General features: G+C 35.2%; 1 long non-coding RNA gene across 1 annotated transcript; it reads left to right on the plus strand.

The window, feature by feature from the left end:
• The first annotated feature begins 2,313 nt into the window (after positions 1-2,313).
• LOC130948348 (uncharacterized) lies at positions 2,314-2,692 on the plus strand. Its single transcript, XR_009073018.1, has 3 exons — positions 2,314-2,391; positions 2,495-2,560; positions 2,645-2,692. It is a non-coding gene; the product is annotated as an uncharacterized LOC130948348 (long non-coding RNA).
• The last annotated feature ends 14,839 nt before the right edge of the window (positions 2,693-17,531 follow it).

The raw sequence follows: 17,531 nt of genomic DNA on the forward strand, positions 1-17,531 counted from the left end.
ATTTGAACCGACTTGAATGCTTTGTTGTCTTCCTTTTTGTAGGAGATCTATTTTCTGAGAAAGTTGACTATAAGAAACTTTCTGATGATGACAAAATAATTTATAGAAGATTCCAGGGTAAGACCCTCAAAAGTCTTACCGATGAAATGATGGAAATCGACGTTGGCAACGAAGAGGAACGCCTGATGTTCAAGAGGATATTCATCCTCTACATACAGATGGCGTTCCTTTTGCCAACGACGATAAACAAAATATCGCCCGTGCACCTGGTCCCGATTTTTAAGATGGACGGCATAGAGGAGAGAAACTGGGGGGGGGGGGCATGTTTTGACCTTCATGATCAGGGGCATAACAGACTATCAAGAGAAGAAGAAGAAGGCAATCAATGGCTGCCTCTTCGCCCTGATGATAATCTACTTTCACCTTTCAAAAAACAAAGAGAAGAACAGGGTTGAAAGACCACCAAAGCCATGGATTGCCAACTGGACTAAGGAGCAGTTGGTGAAAAGAATGAATGAAGAGAGAGAGGAAATTTTGGTGAGTAATCATAATAAGTTGGTGTACTTTATTTACCCGAATGGTGCTAACTAAAATATCTCATATTTCAGGGGATTCTGAATTTGGCAGAGACAAAAGAAAAAATGAGAAAAAAAGAAAAAAAACAAAAAGAACAAGAAATAAAAAAAACAAAAAAAGGAAGGCGAGCTCAACATCGTCTTCGGAGACAGAAACTACCGACAATGACACTTCTACCTCTGAGTCTGAGGCTCAAGAAGACTCGGAGGATTCGGGAATTAAACACCCCGTCAAAAAGGGGAAAAAGTAAGTACCATACTTGGGTGTAATTTCTTTTTGGGTTTGGGTGTATTTTGTTTGTCCACGTTGGGTGTATGTAGTTTATTAAGCAGGGTGTGTTTCGTTTGCTGCGTTGGGTGTATATTGTATACTCAGTTGGGTGTGTCTCGTGAATTCAATTGGGTGTATTTTTAGTATGTTCTAAATGATGATTGTTTGCCTGCAGAATGGACTCAAGAAAAAGAAAGCAGAGGCAAGAGGACTCAGATTCTGATTCAGAATCTGAATCTGAACCAAGTGACGAGTAATGTCCTGAAATTATTACTCCTTTCTTTTGGCTTCGTTATAAAGATTTCGTGTATTAACTGAAACGTCTGTTATTGACTTATAGGAGCGAAGAATCATCACCTGGGAAGAAGGAGAAGAAAAAGAAAAAAACAAAAACAACACCAAAAGAGTAAGCACTTCTTTCATTAATATTCTGTGATAAAATTAATTTTTTATTTCTGATTGGTACTGTTTTTTTTTTCCACCCAGAACACCACAAAAAAAGAAAAAAGTAGTTGTGGAGGATTCACCTCCTGAAGAAGATCAATACTTTCACTGGTACAGTACCTCGTAAGCTATCCTACGGTCTATCATCGTAATTATTTTTATTAACGTCTTATTTTATGAATGTAGTGAGACATATGAAATATCGAGTGACGAACTCGATGAATTGCTAGGGGAAAACGTTCATAAATCTGCTGCAGAGGGGTATGTCTTGCTGTGCTGTGTATTTGAGATTTTGGTGTCTTTTGTTTGCTAATAATTGTATCTTGTTTCGCAGGGACAACCAGGCTGACCTGCGATCGACAGAAGGCCGCTATGTGTCCTCTGAAACGTAAGAAGCTTTATTATTTAATAAATTCTTGTTATCGTGATTTGGATGTATTCTGTGAAACAATATGGGTGTATTTTGTGCATCAAGTTGGGTGTATCTTGTTCACTAAGTTGGATGTATATTTCTTTTGAATAACATAAAATCTGTTTAGACTACCGGCTGTCAACTTGGGAAGTGATGATACTTCCTCTCAAAGACGCACACAACAGAGTAGTGTAAACCAGCCGTCTCAGAGCATGTAATTTCTCTTTCAAATAACCGTTACTTTTCTTCTTCTAATAACTTCTACTTCTAATTCTGTATATATTTTTTTTAGAAAAAAAAGCCCTTTATTATTTTATTCAAGAAAAAAAAGGTAGCAAAAAAAAGCAAAAACTGCAACTATGTAAGTTCTCAAAAAACAAAGCCCGTCTTCTTTTTGAATTGTTTGGGTGTATTTGTTGACCTTCTTTGGGTGTATTTTAGGTTGACTCCGGATGATTCGAATATGATGGTTGTTAGGGAACAAACGCCGTCGGAAGCGCTTGCAATGTGAGTTATCCAAGAATATTTCAACCTTATAACCTTATTATTTTCAAATACGTTGTTAACCTTTCATTTTTATTCTTGTTTAGAGTCCCGATCCAGTTTTTTGTGCCGCCATCCCAGCAAACAACCACTGACGCAGATTCCGAACCAACCCCTATGCTACAGATTGAAGGGGCTAGAGAAACGTAAGAAAATAGTATTGGGTGTATATTTGTTTAGGGTTTGGGTGTATATTTGCTAACAGTTTGGGTGTATACTCTTCCTGATCGATTTTTTGTAACTGTGCAGCACTCCTGAAACCCCCAAACAACATCAAGAAACAACACCCAAGCTTCCCCCAGCTCCAACAAAAATGTAAGTTAATTAGACTAGAATCAATCTTTGCTTGTCATCCTTATATACTTATTCTTACTCTTATTCTTATACATAATGATGCAGTCATCCAGACGCCGAGGACGCTGCTGCCCTGTTGATGATGGCACGGACAGCAAGTTATGTTCCTAAAACAGATCCGGGGATGCCATCATTCAGCCTCGGATTGACAGATTCAAGCCAGGAGGGGGCATCAACGCAGGAGACAGAAAGGAAAAAATCTCCAGGAACTGCAACTATGCTAGAACAATTGGACAGTTTGGTCCAAAAGATAGCAAGCAGTGCGTCAAAGGGAAAAGACGAAAGTCCAAAAATTCAGAGGGAGACTGGGGGAGAAAGTTCTGCTAAGTTTGAAACCCCGGGGGGAATAAATCAAATTCCGGATGATATGAAAGAAAAGTGCTACATCTGGGGGACGAGACTGAAGGAAGATGCAAAGGGCAATACTAACGAGTTTGAGGAGATATGCACTCTGACTGGCCAAGGAGAATACATTTTGATGAGAACACACCTTGCATCCCTCCAGGCAAACAGTGATATAGAATCTCAGGTAATTTTAGACTAACATTAATGATTTTACACCAAAGTCAACTGCAATGTTTATTAATTTAAAATTAATTTCTAGATTGTATCTGCCATCTGCCTCATCCTAAACCAGAAAAAGGACAAGAGGTTTCAGGCACTTTGGGTGTATTTTATGGATTGATTTGGGTGTATTTTTCTAGGTTAGATTGGGTGTAAGTTGTGTATTTTCATGTTTTCATTTCTTGTATTGCAATTCTTGCAGAGCATGGCACTTTCGGATCACCCAAGGGGGGAATTCATATCTCCGAAAACGAACAGAGAATTTAGGGTGGAAGCCTACCCCAATTTCATTCCATTCATAGATAGAAAAAAATTAAGTTCGCATCCATATGTAAGTTTTTGTTTCGTAAATTTGTTAGTACGCTTATTTACTTATATGCCAAATAAAATAACAGACTGTTGAAATGTGGCAATCCTTCAGATTTTTGCTCCTGTTTGCCACTCGGGACATTGGTGGTTATGGCTGATAAATACAAGAACGCGGAAATGTCAAATACTTGACCCGCTACACAAAAAAGCTCCAAGCACTGAGAGAAAGGACATTAATAAATTCACTGTAAGTTCCCTCTGTCTTTTTTACTTTAATAGATACGTCTATTTTGAAAGTTGAGTTGGGTGTATATTCCATATTCAATTGGGTGTATATTCCATATTAAGTTGGGTGTGTCTTGTCCATTCATACGGGTGCATTACTGATTTGTTTTGGTATTTAAGGGATATGTATTTTCAAGATTGATAACATATGCCGGCGGGAAACCTCTCGAGAAAGGCGAGAAGGAGAAGGAAATTAAAGCGCCATATGTTAAAATTCCAGGCCAAAAAACAAGGTATAAATTTGTGACTCTGAACATTAAACTTTCCTAAATGAGATTTGTAATTTATTTTCTTCGTTTTCAGCTATGATTGCGCTATCTACGTAATGAAGTGGCTTGAGTTAATAGAGCCGGAAAACATTAAAAAGGGGAAGTATGAATGGGATAATTGGACACAGGTAACTGTCTTTAGAACTATATAACTCTGTATTACTTTACTGAATTAATATTTCTGTTTAAACATAACATACTTTTTAATTGTAGGAGGAGGTGGACCACTATAGAGTGGAGTATGCTTCCCGGATACTATTCAGTGAGTTGAATACACAGAGAGATCAGGCAATTAGAGAGAGTAGTGCTATAAGACTGTCGAAGCCATCCTCTGTATTATTGAGTCCGTTTTGTCAGATTAATTCTGCTGATATAGAAACTGGGTAGTTTGTAAATTAAACAAATGATGTAAATGTTTGCCATTTATCAACAACTTCTATTCCATGTATATTTTTTCCCATAGTTAAACTATCTGTGCTGATAAACTGTCTGTGATGTATTCAAAAACTGTATTACAGGTGGTAAAACATAAAGCAAAAAATCAAAGCATACGCATATTGTAAACTGTTACACCCAACGCAAGTCTAATAATACACCCGAGGTTGAATAAAATATACACCCAATTGTCTGTGCTGTATTCAAAATGAATGAATTACATCTACTAAAATATGAAAAAAAAACATCAACTGAAATATACGCCCATAACCTGTGAATTTTTACAGCTTTTGTTCTATATGTATCTATATATGTGTCTATATGTAAATTGTCAATTAACAAAAATACACCCAAAGGTAACAGTGATTTTACACCCATACTCTTTATAACTATACACCCAAAGAGTTATCCGCTGCTGCTGGTACTCTGAACTGATAATTTATAACTTGTCCCTGATATTGGCTGCAACTTGAATGCGCCGCTGATGCAGCATCAAACAGGTTTATCTGAATATAACAACACTCACGCATTAGCTAAACTATTAACTAGAAAAATAAACTCAATCGCCACAAATCTAAAGAACATTACATTTACCTCGCTTAAAACTTTCGTCTTCTTCTTCTTTGTCGCATTTGCAATCTGTTTCTCCAGCTTTGAACCTAGCCTGTTTTTTGGACGTCCTCTTGTTCGAATCCTTGGCGGGCTTTGAAGCTCGTTAACGGATTCCAAGTTGGCGTCTTCGTGGGATAAAGAAGATGTCCCCTTCCTTTTGGCTTTTAATGCTTCCATCTCGGCCATGACGTTATCGTACGCACGGTGCAGAATTGCAGTCAGCTCCTCTGATTCGGAGGCAAATTCGCAAATATTTTGCGAACGAAAAACCAGTTGGTCGAACCTCTTGCTTCTTGGCTCCATTAGTGGCTCGTCGTGGCTGCTCTTGATGTGTGTGTGTCGCCTCTTTACCTTCTTGCTCCATCGTTCCAGTATGTATCTAGCAGACACTTGGCTTACTTGTTCGAAGCTTAATACGCTTAGTGCGTGACGGCACAGTATCCCTCTCGACTCGAATAATAAGCATTGGCATTTTACCTCGGCTGCAACTGAGTCGTAGGTAACCGCGAACTTGTCCAATATTGAGCTGGAAACTTGTTCTCCGACTTCGTATACTGAATAGCCTAGAGCGAAATTCTTTAATCTGGTGATGCAATTCGCCTTTCCTCTGAATTGGGCTTGGACTTCCCTAAACTTTGCGTGGGTGTACGCATCTTGAAACTGAGCTTCGATGGAGGATTTGGTTGCACACGGTATGACCGTATGAAAATCTGCAGCATCTGATTCTCTCTCTGCTTTCTCCCTGCTTCCGAGACAATTATCGTACTGTTTGACGAACTGAATGAGCGAGCTGTTCCGGGTGATGTACTTGTTAAAAAATGAATGCATGCTCTCGCTCCTTTGTGTGCTTCTCATCCCTGCCCAGAAGTGGTGGTCCAGATAGATAGGAACCCATATGTGACGGTCTTCGTACAGATCTGCATAATACACCCAAACACACACAGTAAAATACACCCGAGAAATCGTACAATTTACACCTCTGCTGCAGAATTTAAAAACACATTACCTGAGAGCCACTTGTTGTCCGCAAGACCAAAATTCACCAGAAAATCGTTCCAATTCCTATCGAATGAGTCTTTGCTGTGAGAGTTCCAAACAACATGGCTCATTTGTTGTTCGATATCGGCGTGTCCCTTGTACCCGTTTAATTTGCTTGAAATCTTCTTTATGATGTGCCAAATACACCAGTGGTGAACTGTTGTTGGCATACAGGCCTCTAAAGCCCTTTTCATTGATGCGCACTGATCGGTGAGAAACCCTTTCGGAGCGTTTCCTCCCATGCAACGAAGCCAGCATTGAAATAACCATTTGAATGATTCAATTTCTTCGTTCTTCATCAAAGAGCATCCGAGAAGTGTTGACTGACCGTGGTGATTCACCCCGACAAAAGAACCACAGACCAAATTATACCTGAAACGAATTACCATGGTCCAGAATGCAAAATCATCAGGTACACCCCAACAAATGCTTAGAATACACCAAATGACACGGCCAATATACACCTCTGCTGCGGATTCGTAAAAATAAATTAATTTAGCATCATAAACAGGGACAGTTTGTTACCTGTTTGTATTGTAGGTGGTGTCGAATGAAATGACGTCTCCGAAATACTCAAAGGCGGCTCTGCTTCTTGCGTCGGCCCAAAAGGCCAGCTTAATCGATTGATCCTCCTCGAGTTCGAGCTCAAAAAAGAAATTCGGATTCTTCTCTTTCATCCTTAACAAATATTTCCCGAATTCCTTTGCATCTTCTTGTTCGGAAACATTCCGCACTTCCCTGGTAATGTAATTCCTCACGTCCTTTTCGATGAAATTTAACTCGCGGTGACCCCCGGTAGCCGCAACAAATGATTGGTAGGTTTTGCTTGGTCTGATACCAGCCTCGTCGTTATTCTCTATCGTACGACGAATGGACATGCTTAGTTCCCTGTGCTGTTTGAGCATCTCTGCTTTGCTTGGACAGCAGGGGTGTGAATGATCCAGCACAACCTTTGAAATGATCCAAGCACCGACATCCTTCAATGTGTGTATATAAATTCTTGCAGGACAGTTTAAACCGGCTGTCGGATTGGTCTTCTCGGTTGGAGATATTTTAGATTTCCATTTTCCCTCTCTGCTACATGTAATCAGTTGATTCTTAATCTCGTTTCCCTTCCTATTTGTGCACCGAACTCTTGTAGAGAAACCTGCAGCCTTGGCGTAGTTCCTGTAAAATTTTCCGGCATCTTCAAGGGTCGTAAAGGTCATTCCGACCTTCGGAACAAGCTCGTCATCAACAATAGAGAGAGGCTGCACAATAAACCGTGTCAGAACTGTGAATACACCCATAGATATGATACAAATACACCCAATCATGTCTAATATGATACACCCGAACCGAAACAACTCAACTACAGAATGACCTTTAAAGCCATAAACTGTCAATACACAGACTGCAGAATACACCATGTCAAAAACTAAAAACACACCCAATCATGTCTGATATAATACACCTGAACAACAACAACTCAATTAAAAATAACAAAAAACCAGTAAAGTGTATATACACCCACACTTATAGCTAAAATACACCCAAAGAAGAAATTGATCTACACCCGAGCGTCTGCTATAAATTCCAGGTAATTAAACAATGTTCAGCAATTTTTAAACTACACAATGCTATACAAATTACTGTAAATCAAACCTCAGGAACTTCGTTAGATTCAAATTCATAATCCACATCGCCTGGATTCAGCGCAGAATCTGAGCTTGAAGGATCCATTATCTTCAAAACGAGTTCGAACTTTGATTTCAGAAAACAACAAATCAAGAGAGAAAACGAAGCTCGAGTTGCAGAGAGGGAAAAAGAGAACGTAAACGAAGAACATACCAGTGAGAAAAGAAGAGGAAAAGATCGATGGAGAAGAATGAGGAAAACGCGCGAGAAGAAGAACAACCAAATCTCAAAATAACGAAAACGAAGAAGGAAACAAATATTTTAAATTTGGAAGTTAGATATACGCGGCATATTATATAGCGCGTGTAATCAACGTAGCTGGAGGAGCGAGTATTTTAAGTTTATTATTTAATAAACTTGTAAAGCATACAAGCCCTAATGGCTTGTATGCAGAGCTTTTCCGTAAAAAAAATAAATATTTGTCTTGGTAGTAATTAAAATAAATCAAATAATTTTTTATAAGAAATGACAGAGAGTTCTTTTTTCCCGTATACGAGGTGAGAGACATTATGTTTCTTTGATTTTGGTCTTCTGAAATTTTTTTAGCATTAACTTTTTTTTTCTTTCACCACGTACTAAATTTTTATCACAATTTTTTTTCTTTCAAAGCATTTCTTATGGATAATTTGGGTTACCTATAGATGATTTTGGTAAACTACTATAAAACTTATATGAAAAACAAAAACAAAATAATTTACCAAGCCTGTTAATCCCATTACAAACAAAATCACTTTATAAGCCCAAAAGCTCAAAAAAAAGGTAACCATGATAATAAAATGGCAGACTATTTCATTAGCATCCTAATCACACATAATTCAATGACAACCTCTGCAATTTCTCTGTGGTTGTCAGTAGAGATGATACAATAGTATCTTGTCACACTTAAATCCTTACACACGTGTCTTAATGTCATATATTCCATGTAAAATTCATACATGTGGATATTATATACATTCACATCATAGACTCTTATTTTTTTAAGTGTGTTAGATGCTTTCGCTCTACTCATATTTATACCTCAACAGTTTTCACGTCCAGAAACAAAAAAAATCTCAACAATTTATATATGTTGGCTAACGATAAATTTTTAAATAAAATTTTGATTTGCAATAAATTAATCTTTTTTTTTGTCGGGAGAGCCGGGAGATAGCGTAAGAAAAATATTTTCCAAAAAAGATAAACCAATCAATTTTAAAATTTGAACACCAAAACAAATCAATATAAAAAAAACCCCGCTAAGGTTAGAGTGTTAAACTGTTGGATTCAACAATTTAACAATTTAAATTTAAAAAAGCAACAATTTTCTGTGAGTGTTAAACAGTTTTTCTGAAAGTAAATTTGTGCTACACTACATTTCACTCAATGTATAAAACTCAGCAGACATTATATTAAAAGAAATTTTGCTTTTTGGCCGTTCTTTTTCGTGTGTGTGTTTCACTGTTTCTAATCTTACAATCTTTCTGGTTTTATTTATGTCTTGAATTCAAATATCATTGGATAAAATTAATATAAATTAAATGTTAAAGATAATTAAATTTTTTTTAATAATCTAATACAATAAAATATTTTATAATACTCCTATAAGTTAGCTCTTCAATCCATTATTTAATAATATTAAAGTCAAATATCCTCCCAATTATTTATTCACATGGTTTTGGTTTAGGTGATCAATGGCCACAATATACCTTCATTTTAGAGGTGGCAACATGCGCTCTATTCATAGGTATCCAATCTAACTTCATTCGATCAGGTAAGATTGTCAATCTAATCTGCAGTGGATAGTCCAGAATAGAGTGAGAGTAGAATTTTCATGTGAATCGGGTAGGATGCTGGTTGAATTTCAACTCTATTCAACCAACCTACACCCTATATATTTATATGTTATATATTTATATAATATATGCTTTAAGTGGATGTTGAACTAAAGATCTCTCACTAAATGTAAAAAATCTTTAGTCATTGAAAGAATATTATTAATTGATAATTTAATATTTTCTTTTACATAAAAGTCATTTCTATTTTAAATTATCATTAAGTTATATAATAATGTTACATCTTTTTTGTAATTAGGTAGGGTCGGATACCCACAAATTAAGAACAGATAAAATTAGAGTTGGGATAATCTCAATATACAGATAGGGTTAGAGTTGGCTCTAAACTCTATCTTATCCATTGCCACCCAATTCACTTAACAGATGTGAATCTGTGAGTACTTTCAATACAATTATACATGCAAACTACAATAATTTTAACAATTTATTTTAATCATATATAAATTTCATAATTAAAATTAGGTTTAATTACTCTGCAGGTTCCTATAATTTCACCGAATTTTCAATTAGGTCTCTATACTTTTTTTCTTTTCAATTGGGTCCCTATACCTTTTTTTAATTAAGTCCCTGTCATTAGTGTAATGTTTGAGATAACAGAATATTCTTGATTAAAAAAGAATATTCTTGGCAATTAGCTATAGAGACTTGGTGAACTAATCTAAATTTTTTTCTAATACCCAAATAACTCCTTGCATTTCATTCCTAAGAAAAAAAGAAACCCTAAGTTTCTCTCATCTCCTCCGTCTCCTGCCTCCGTCGCCTTCACTCTGCGCTGGGCCCTTGTGCGTTGTTGTTGTCAGAGGTCTTCTCCACGGTTTGTCCGGCCAAGGCGTCTTCGTTCTCTCGCGGTGAAGGCCCTCGCCTGGAGTCACCGTGCCGTACCTTGCCGAGCCTCCGACCACACCTCTGCTCCATCTCCCTGCAGTCAAAGTTTCTGCAAGTAAGTGACAAAGAAAAAAACCTCCTTTTTTCAGTATTTAAAGTTGATATTTATGTTTTTTTTTTTTTCAAAAAAAAATATGGCATTGTTTGACTGTTGTTGCTGTGATGGTGGTGCTTTAAATGGATTCTGCTTCTATTTTTATTAAATGGATTTTGCTTTCAATGGGAGATTTGTGAAAGTGTGACGTATGCTGATGGTTTCAAATTATGAAAGTCTGAACCTTTTTTTTAAATTATGTGATTGAATGGAGCTACTATGGCATTGGATGATGAATTTTGTTTATTCTTGAATGCTTATTGTTGTGGCTGTGATGATGTTGCTTTAAATGGATTATGCTTCTGTTTTTAATACCTATCGGACTCGGATTTTACCATAGACATACACCATGGTGGCAAGTTTCATGATTTAGGGAATGGGCTAGAATATTTGGGAGGAAAGGTGTTGGAAGATATGCATTATGAGCTCGATGAATGGAGTTTGCAAAAAATAGCTAGTGAGTTGCAAAAGTTAAGGTACAAAGGGTATGCCAGGATTTGGTACTGTGAACCAGTCTGTCAATTGAGCTCGGGTCTCAGAGAGTTGATGAGTGATGGAGATGCCATGAGAATTGGTAGATTATTAGTGTCGCAAATTGTTAAGTATTGTTCGGTGTATGTTGTTGATGGCTATAGGGAAGGTAACGCTGTTGAGATATGTTCGAATGATAAGGACTATGTGCCAATTGAAGCTGAGTACAATGAGAGTGATTTCGTAGAAGTAGAGGTTGAATGTGAATCAGAAGCGTCTAGTGAGAAGGATAGATTTGATGACAGTGCAGACGATGGAGACCACGAGGATCATTTTGGGTTTGGCGTTGAAGATGGAAATGATGGTGGAGTTGAAAATGCATTTGGGGGTTTGATGGCCCTTTAAATGAACATGACAATGCTCAAATTACTGGTGTTGATGCTGCTGTGAATGACGCTGCCGTTAGGGATGATGTTGAAGTTGGAGAGATTTCCAAGGGTTATGAAACTGAAGATATTGATAGCTATGAGAGAGATTCGGATGATATGATTAAGAAGAGAAGATATCCTAAATACAATGAGGCTGAGATGAGTAGGAAATATGTGTTTAAGATGGGATTGGAGTTCAAGTCATTTGGTCAGTTTAAGGATGCTATTAGGGAGGATGCTCTGTTGAATGGAAGGAATATTAGGTATATCAAGAATGATAAGATTAGATGTAGAGTGGACTGTAGAGGAAAGAAAGGGAAGTGTAGGTGGATGGCGTTTGCATCCAAAGTTGGTGGTTCCGATTGCTTTTGGCTGAAGACCCTTAACGGAAAGCACACACTTGTGGACGAGATTACAGCAGTAGGCTTGCATCAAGTAGTTGGGTGTCTCAGAAGATTGTTACCAATATTAGTAGGGGGGAGGAGATGAAGATTGCAACAGTAATTCAGACCATTCAGGATAAATACATGGCTAATATTTCAGTCACAAAGACTTATTGGACGAGGAGAAAGGCGAGGAAAGAAATACATGGCAGGGCTATTCTACAATATGGCAAGCTCAGAGATTACTGTGCAGAGATTATGAGGACAAATCCCAGGTCTACTACTCAGATTTTGGTTGACAGGCCTTCAATTACACACCAGCCAAGATTTATGAGGATGTACATGTGTCTAAATTCTGTCAAGCAAGGCTTTTTGGTGGCAAGCAAGATGGGCTGGAGGACTGAAATACGAAGTTTCTCATAAGAACCGGATGATTGTTGAGAGGTTTGTGGTTGACTTGTTGGCTGGAACGTGTAGCTACAGATTTTGGGGGTTATGTGGAATGCCCTGCCTGCATGCTTGTTATGCTATATTCGAGAAAGGGGACAATCCAGAAGATTATTACAGCAACTTCTATAGCCTAGCAGCCTATGTTGCAACTTATGGTAACTTAGTTTCTCCAATCAATGGAGAAAATATGTGGCCGAAAGTTGAATGTGACACCATCATACCTCCCATCTTTAGGGTGAAGCCAGGAAGACCACGGATGGTGAGGATCAGAGAACCTGATGAGAACCGTTCTCAGACAAAGTTTAGAAGGACGGGTTCATCTGTTACTTGTAGCAACTGCGGCCAATATGGACATAATAGAAGGCATTGTCCCAATCCAATAGTGTCAGGTATCATGCAAATCTGAACATACAAACTGTTGTTTTACTGTTTTAAATTTGAAATTATAGGGTATTTGAGGTGTTTAGTGGATTAGGTTGTGATTAGTATAAGGTATGGTGTATGAAAATTTATTATGCTGTGTTGTAAATTATTGTGAATTGATTTGGATTGCAAACAGAATATGTTGCCTTATAAATAGACTATAAGATGATTATAAATTGATTATGCTGTGTTATAAATAAATTGTAAATGGATTATAAATTGATTGAAAAAAGAGTTGAATATTCATGTTGCAATCTGGTGTTTACCTGATTTTAGAACCTAGTGTTGCTGCTGCCGCCAACGGAGAAGATCCGAATGCTGCTGACACTGTGCCTACTGCTGCGCTTGCTACTGCTACTGCTGCTGATTCTGCAGCTGCTATTGACACTGATCCTGCTGCTGACAATAGATCCGGTGTGAATATTCGTAGATCTGAGCGAATAAGGCAAACGGGGGGTAAGCAGGGGAAGAGGAAGGGGCAGGGGAAGGGGTAGAGCTGCATCTTCACAACCACTCCCCACCATACCTGCATCTTCCCAACAGCTACCCGCCACACCTGCTATTGCTGCCTCCACTCAACCACCTCCCATACTTGAAACTTCAGCTTCTCAGGCTCCAACCACATCCACCGGTGCAGTGGCTCCAACCACAGCCACCTCACAACAAGCCTTACCTCTTGAAGGGCCAGCCTCCTAGCCTCTCCTAGCTGTGGCAAGTGCAAAATTTCACCAAGCAGCTAGAGCATCTTCTCAACCTTTACCAAAGACAAAGGTGTTTGGTGTGAGGAGAAGTGGGCGGTTGATGTTAGGAGTGATGAAGCAAAAATGGGCACCTAGTCTACATATAGACCTAAGTGATGACTGAAGCCTCTTTATATTTATAGTTAGGGTTGCTAGGGTTGCTGTTAAATAATATATCTTGTGATGAATTATGTCTATGTGGCCACTGTTTATTATGTGGATAGGACCATTATTTTGATATTTTGTAATTAGGTTGGACCACTTTTAATTGTTGCACTTCTTGGATCTTTATTTTGGATTAGCTATATGTGACATATTATATGACCACTTATGTTATGATATTTTGTGTAAGTATGGTTTATAGGAACACTTACTTAATGAAAATATATGTAGCATATTTTCTGGCCACTTCTTGCTGCAAGTTATTGTCAATTGTGAAAATTTAAATATTCACATTGATAAAGTTGCTTCCCAACTATCATTTGTTATACACACAAAATACATCAAAGTACAAAATTGATTTAAACTAAACATAATTAACTTTAATTGGATTGAAGCCATACAATCTCTTACATTACAACTTCATAGCACGGATAACTCTAAACTCTTACAAACCACATTCCAATTATTAAGACTAGCAAAAACATAAATAGCATATATTACATTTTACATTGAATTTTTATATTGTCATCTAACCTCCCAACTTGTTCTTGGAGAATATTTAACTCATCACATAATCTACCAACACAAGCATCTATTTCTTTGGCTTCAACAATTAATCTCTCCATCTCCATGTTTAGCCTCTCTATCTTTCTTTCTTGTGCATCCAATTTTCACATTTCAGCTTCCAACTTAGCAGAATTTTGTGTTCCAACAACTCCAACAGCAGCAGCAAACACGTTACTTCTTGCACCAATTTCATCAACCCACTCAAAAAATTTGCATCTTCTGTTAGGGCAAGAAATAAATCTTCTATTAGGATTCTTTGTTGTTCCTGAAATTTGAAGACTCAGAGTGTCACCACAAAAACAGTGAATCTGCCTTTTCTTTTTATATGGCCACCCATTCTTTGCGTCGTCATCAACCTCAATCCAATCAAAATCATCAATCCACTCAAAAAAGTTGCATTTTGGTATCTTCCCACAAGTAACATATCTCCTACCATGGTCAAAAACGGTTGAGGAACGGCGGACGGTTACTGCCTCTCCACATAAACACATGTGTCTTCTTTTCTTCGAGTACGAGCTCTTGAAAACACAGCTTCCCGAAGAGAGAATGAATGAGGTTCCTTGACTATGAACCATAAATTTGAAGAATATGAAAACTGAAAATGGAAAAGGGAGAAGAAGAGAAACCTCAGATACTTCAACGAGAGTGTTTATAGGGAGAAGACAGGGGTAAATAAGTCATTCCACAGCTCACTAATATTTTTTTTAACGTCAAACGTTAATAGGGACTTAATTGAAAAAAAATAAGGTATATGGACCCAATTAAAAAGAAAAAAAGTATAGAAACCTAATTAAAAATTCGGTGAAACTATAAGAACATGAAGAGTAATTAAACCTTAAAATTATTGTAACATTTAAAATACTTTCCGTATTTTATATTTAAGTTATTGTTTGACCCCTTAATAAAATAAGGTAAAATATAATGTCATACTTTGTCTTTAAGATTGTGTCCGACACCTATAATAAAAAAAATAGAGAAGAGATATTGTTTTATGGTGTATTTAAAATTGATTGTAGGTGATTTAATTTTAAATAATAAAATCAGAGATGGTAATAAAGGTGTCTAAAATACCTTTACGTTAGTTTTAAAATGACGGATAAAAAAAATCTAAAAAAAATTTAATATTTAAGTTAACAAAGTTTTAAGCAAGTTATATGTAGAATAGAATTGAAAAATATAATACTTTGAGAGAATAATGATAATTTGGTTACTTATCACTTCATTTGTAGATAATTGATAATTTGTTCCTTTATACAACCGGAAGTTATTTCAGGTTGAGGTGGTTATTGATCTGTGGATAATATCAAAAATAGTGGGGTGATAAGCTATTGCTTTCTGCACACGAATCGTAGTATCTATGCCCCAAATAGGTCAAGTAAGTTAATTTGTATAGCTCTTAAACTGATTTCCTCATATCTAGACAATTTTTACTGGGTTCAATAAAGGTGGACTGCCTCTTTTTGGGCCATGAATTTATTTGGACCATGGTGTAAATAGATATCATTATTCTCATCTTAATAATATGGTGAATTTTATAGTGTAAAAATAAAATTTTTTCTACACATAAAAAAGTTAACGTGATATAGATTTAAGAGTGACACCTATTTTTTGTTATTATTGTTTTGTTCAGATCAGACAAATGCATAAAAATTTAGATTTTATCTTTTTCAATTAAATTAAATACATTAATTCTAATGACACGTTAATTATAGATATATTTTTGTTATATTAGGCCAAAAAAAATAATTTTTGGATTATAATAAATTGCTATTAAAGGAACATATTTTACTGTATTTACTTTATCAATAAAAATTAATTTTTATTAAATATTCTAAGTATGCGATAAATAATGTTAAATACTACAAACAATAAATATTAAAAAATAAATATTCAAATTCAAAATTTAGCCTTTAAATTATTATGTATAACACTAAATTTTTTTTACATTTTGTATAAGAAAATAATAGGTGTTATTTTTATTTTGTGAGAGTAACTTTAAAAATTTTTGTCATTAAATTTATGAATGGTTGATTTTTTTATATGAAATTATTGTTGTATTATTCTCGATTATGGAGAAGTGATATATTTTAATTTAGTATAGAAGTAATCTCAAATCAGAGACTCCGATTTATAATTTAAAAATTTTAAAAAATTAATGTTCACCAATCGGAGGGTTAAATTTGTTTAAGTCCATAAATCGGAGAATCGATTTTGTGTAAGTAGTTCACAAATCAAAAGGTTGGTTTGTATTTTAAAAATTTTTAAAAATTAAAATTCACAAATTGAAGGATCAAATTTGTGTAAGTTCACAAATCGAATAGTCGGTTTTGTGTTTTAAAAATTAAAAAAAAATAAATTTCACAAATTAAAAGATCAGAGTTGTGATCTCCATATAAAAAACACACCAAATTTCATAAGTTATTAAAAAATACTACTATGAATTCAATATCAAATTAAAAAGCGTTTATAAATTAGTGAAAAAAATTCTTTAGTCCATGAATTATTTATTTTTTTAAATTAATTTATAATATTTAGATTTATAGTATGAATGATAATTTATTTAAAATTATAAATATAACAACAAAGTTAAATTTAAAAAGATGAGAAAAAAAAACTTAAAAGAACAAAATTGGAGTCTAAGACATAACTAAAATTATTTGGTGCGTATAAATATTTTTTAAAATGTTCAATTTTTAAAATTATTTGGTGCGTATGAATATTTATTTATGTTCCAATTTTGTGTATGAATATTTTCCCATCTTTTCAAATTTAACTTTGTTATTATATATATAATTTTAAATAAATTATCATTCTTACTATAAATAAAAATATTATAAATTAATTTAAAAAATAAACAATTCATGGACTAAATATTTCTTTTAACAAATTCATAAATCAAATGATAAATTTTTTTTAAAGCTACTCTCACAAAATAAAAATAACACTTATTAATTTTTTATCTAAAATATAAAAAAAATTAATATTATACACAATAATTTAAAGACTAAATTTTGAATTTGAATATTTATTTTTTTAATATTTATTGTTTGCAGTATTTAACATTATTTATCGCATACTTAGAATATTTAATAAAAAAAATAATTTTATTGATAAAGTAAACACAATAAAATATATTTTTTTAATAGGAATCTATTACAGCTCAATGTACCTACAATGGCAACTCAAATCACTTATTAGACAAAATTAAAAGAGAGTGGAAAGAGTTTACCATGGTAGGGTGTCCCCAACCTAGCACTTTTAGTTTAAGTCCTTAAATTGGATATTTTGGGAAGCTTATTGTCATGGTG

The sequence above is a fragment of the Arachis stenosperma genome, chromosome 9 (assembly GCF_014773155.1).
Source record: "Arachis stenosperma cultivar V10309 chromosome 9, arast.V10309.gnm1.PFL2, whole genome shotgun sequence".
NCBI lineage: Eukaryota > Viridiplantae > Streptophyta > Magnoliopsida > Fabales > Fabaceae > Arachis > Arachis stenosperma.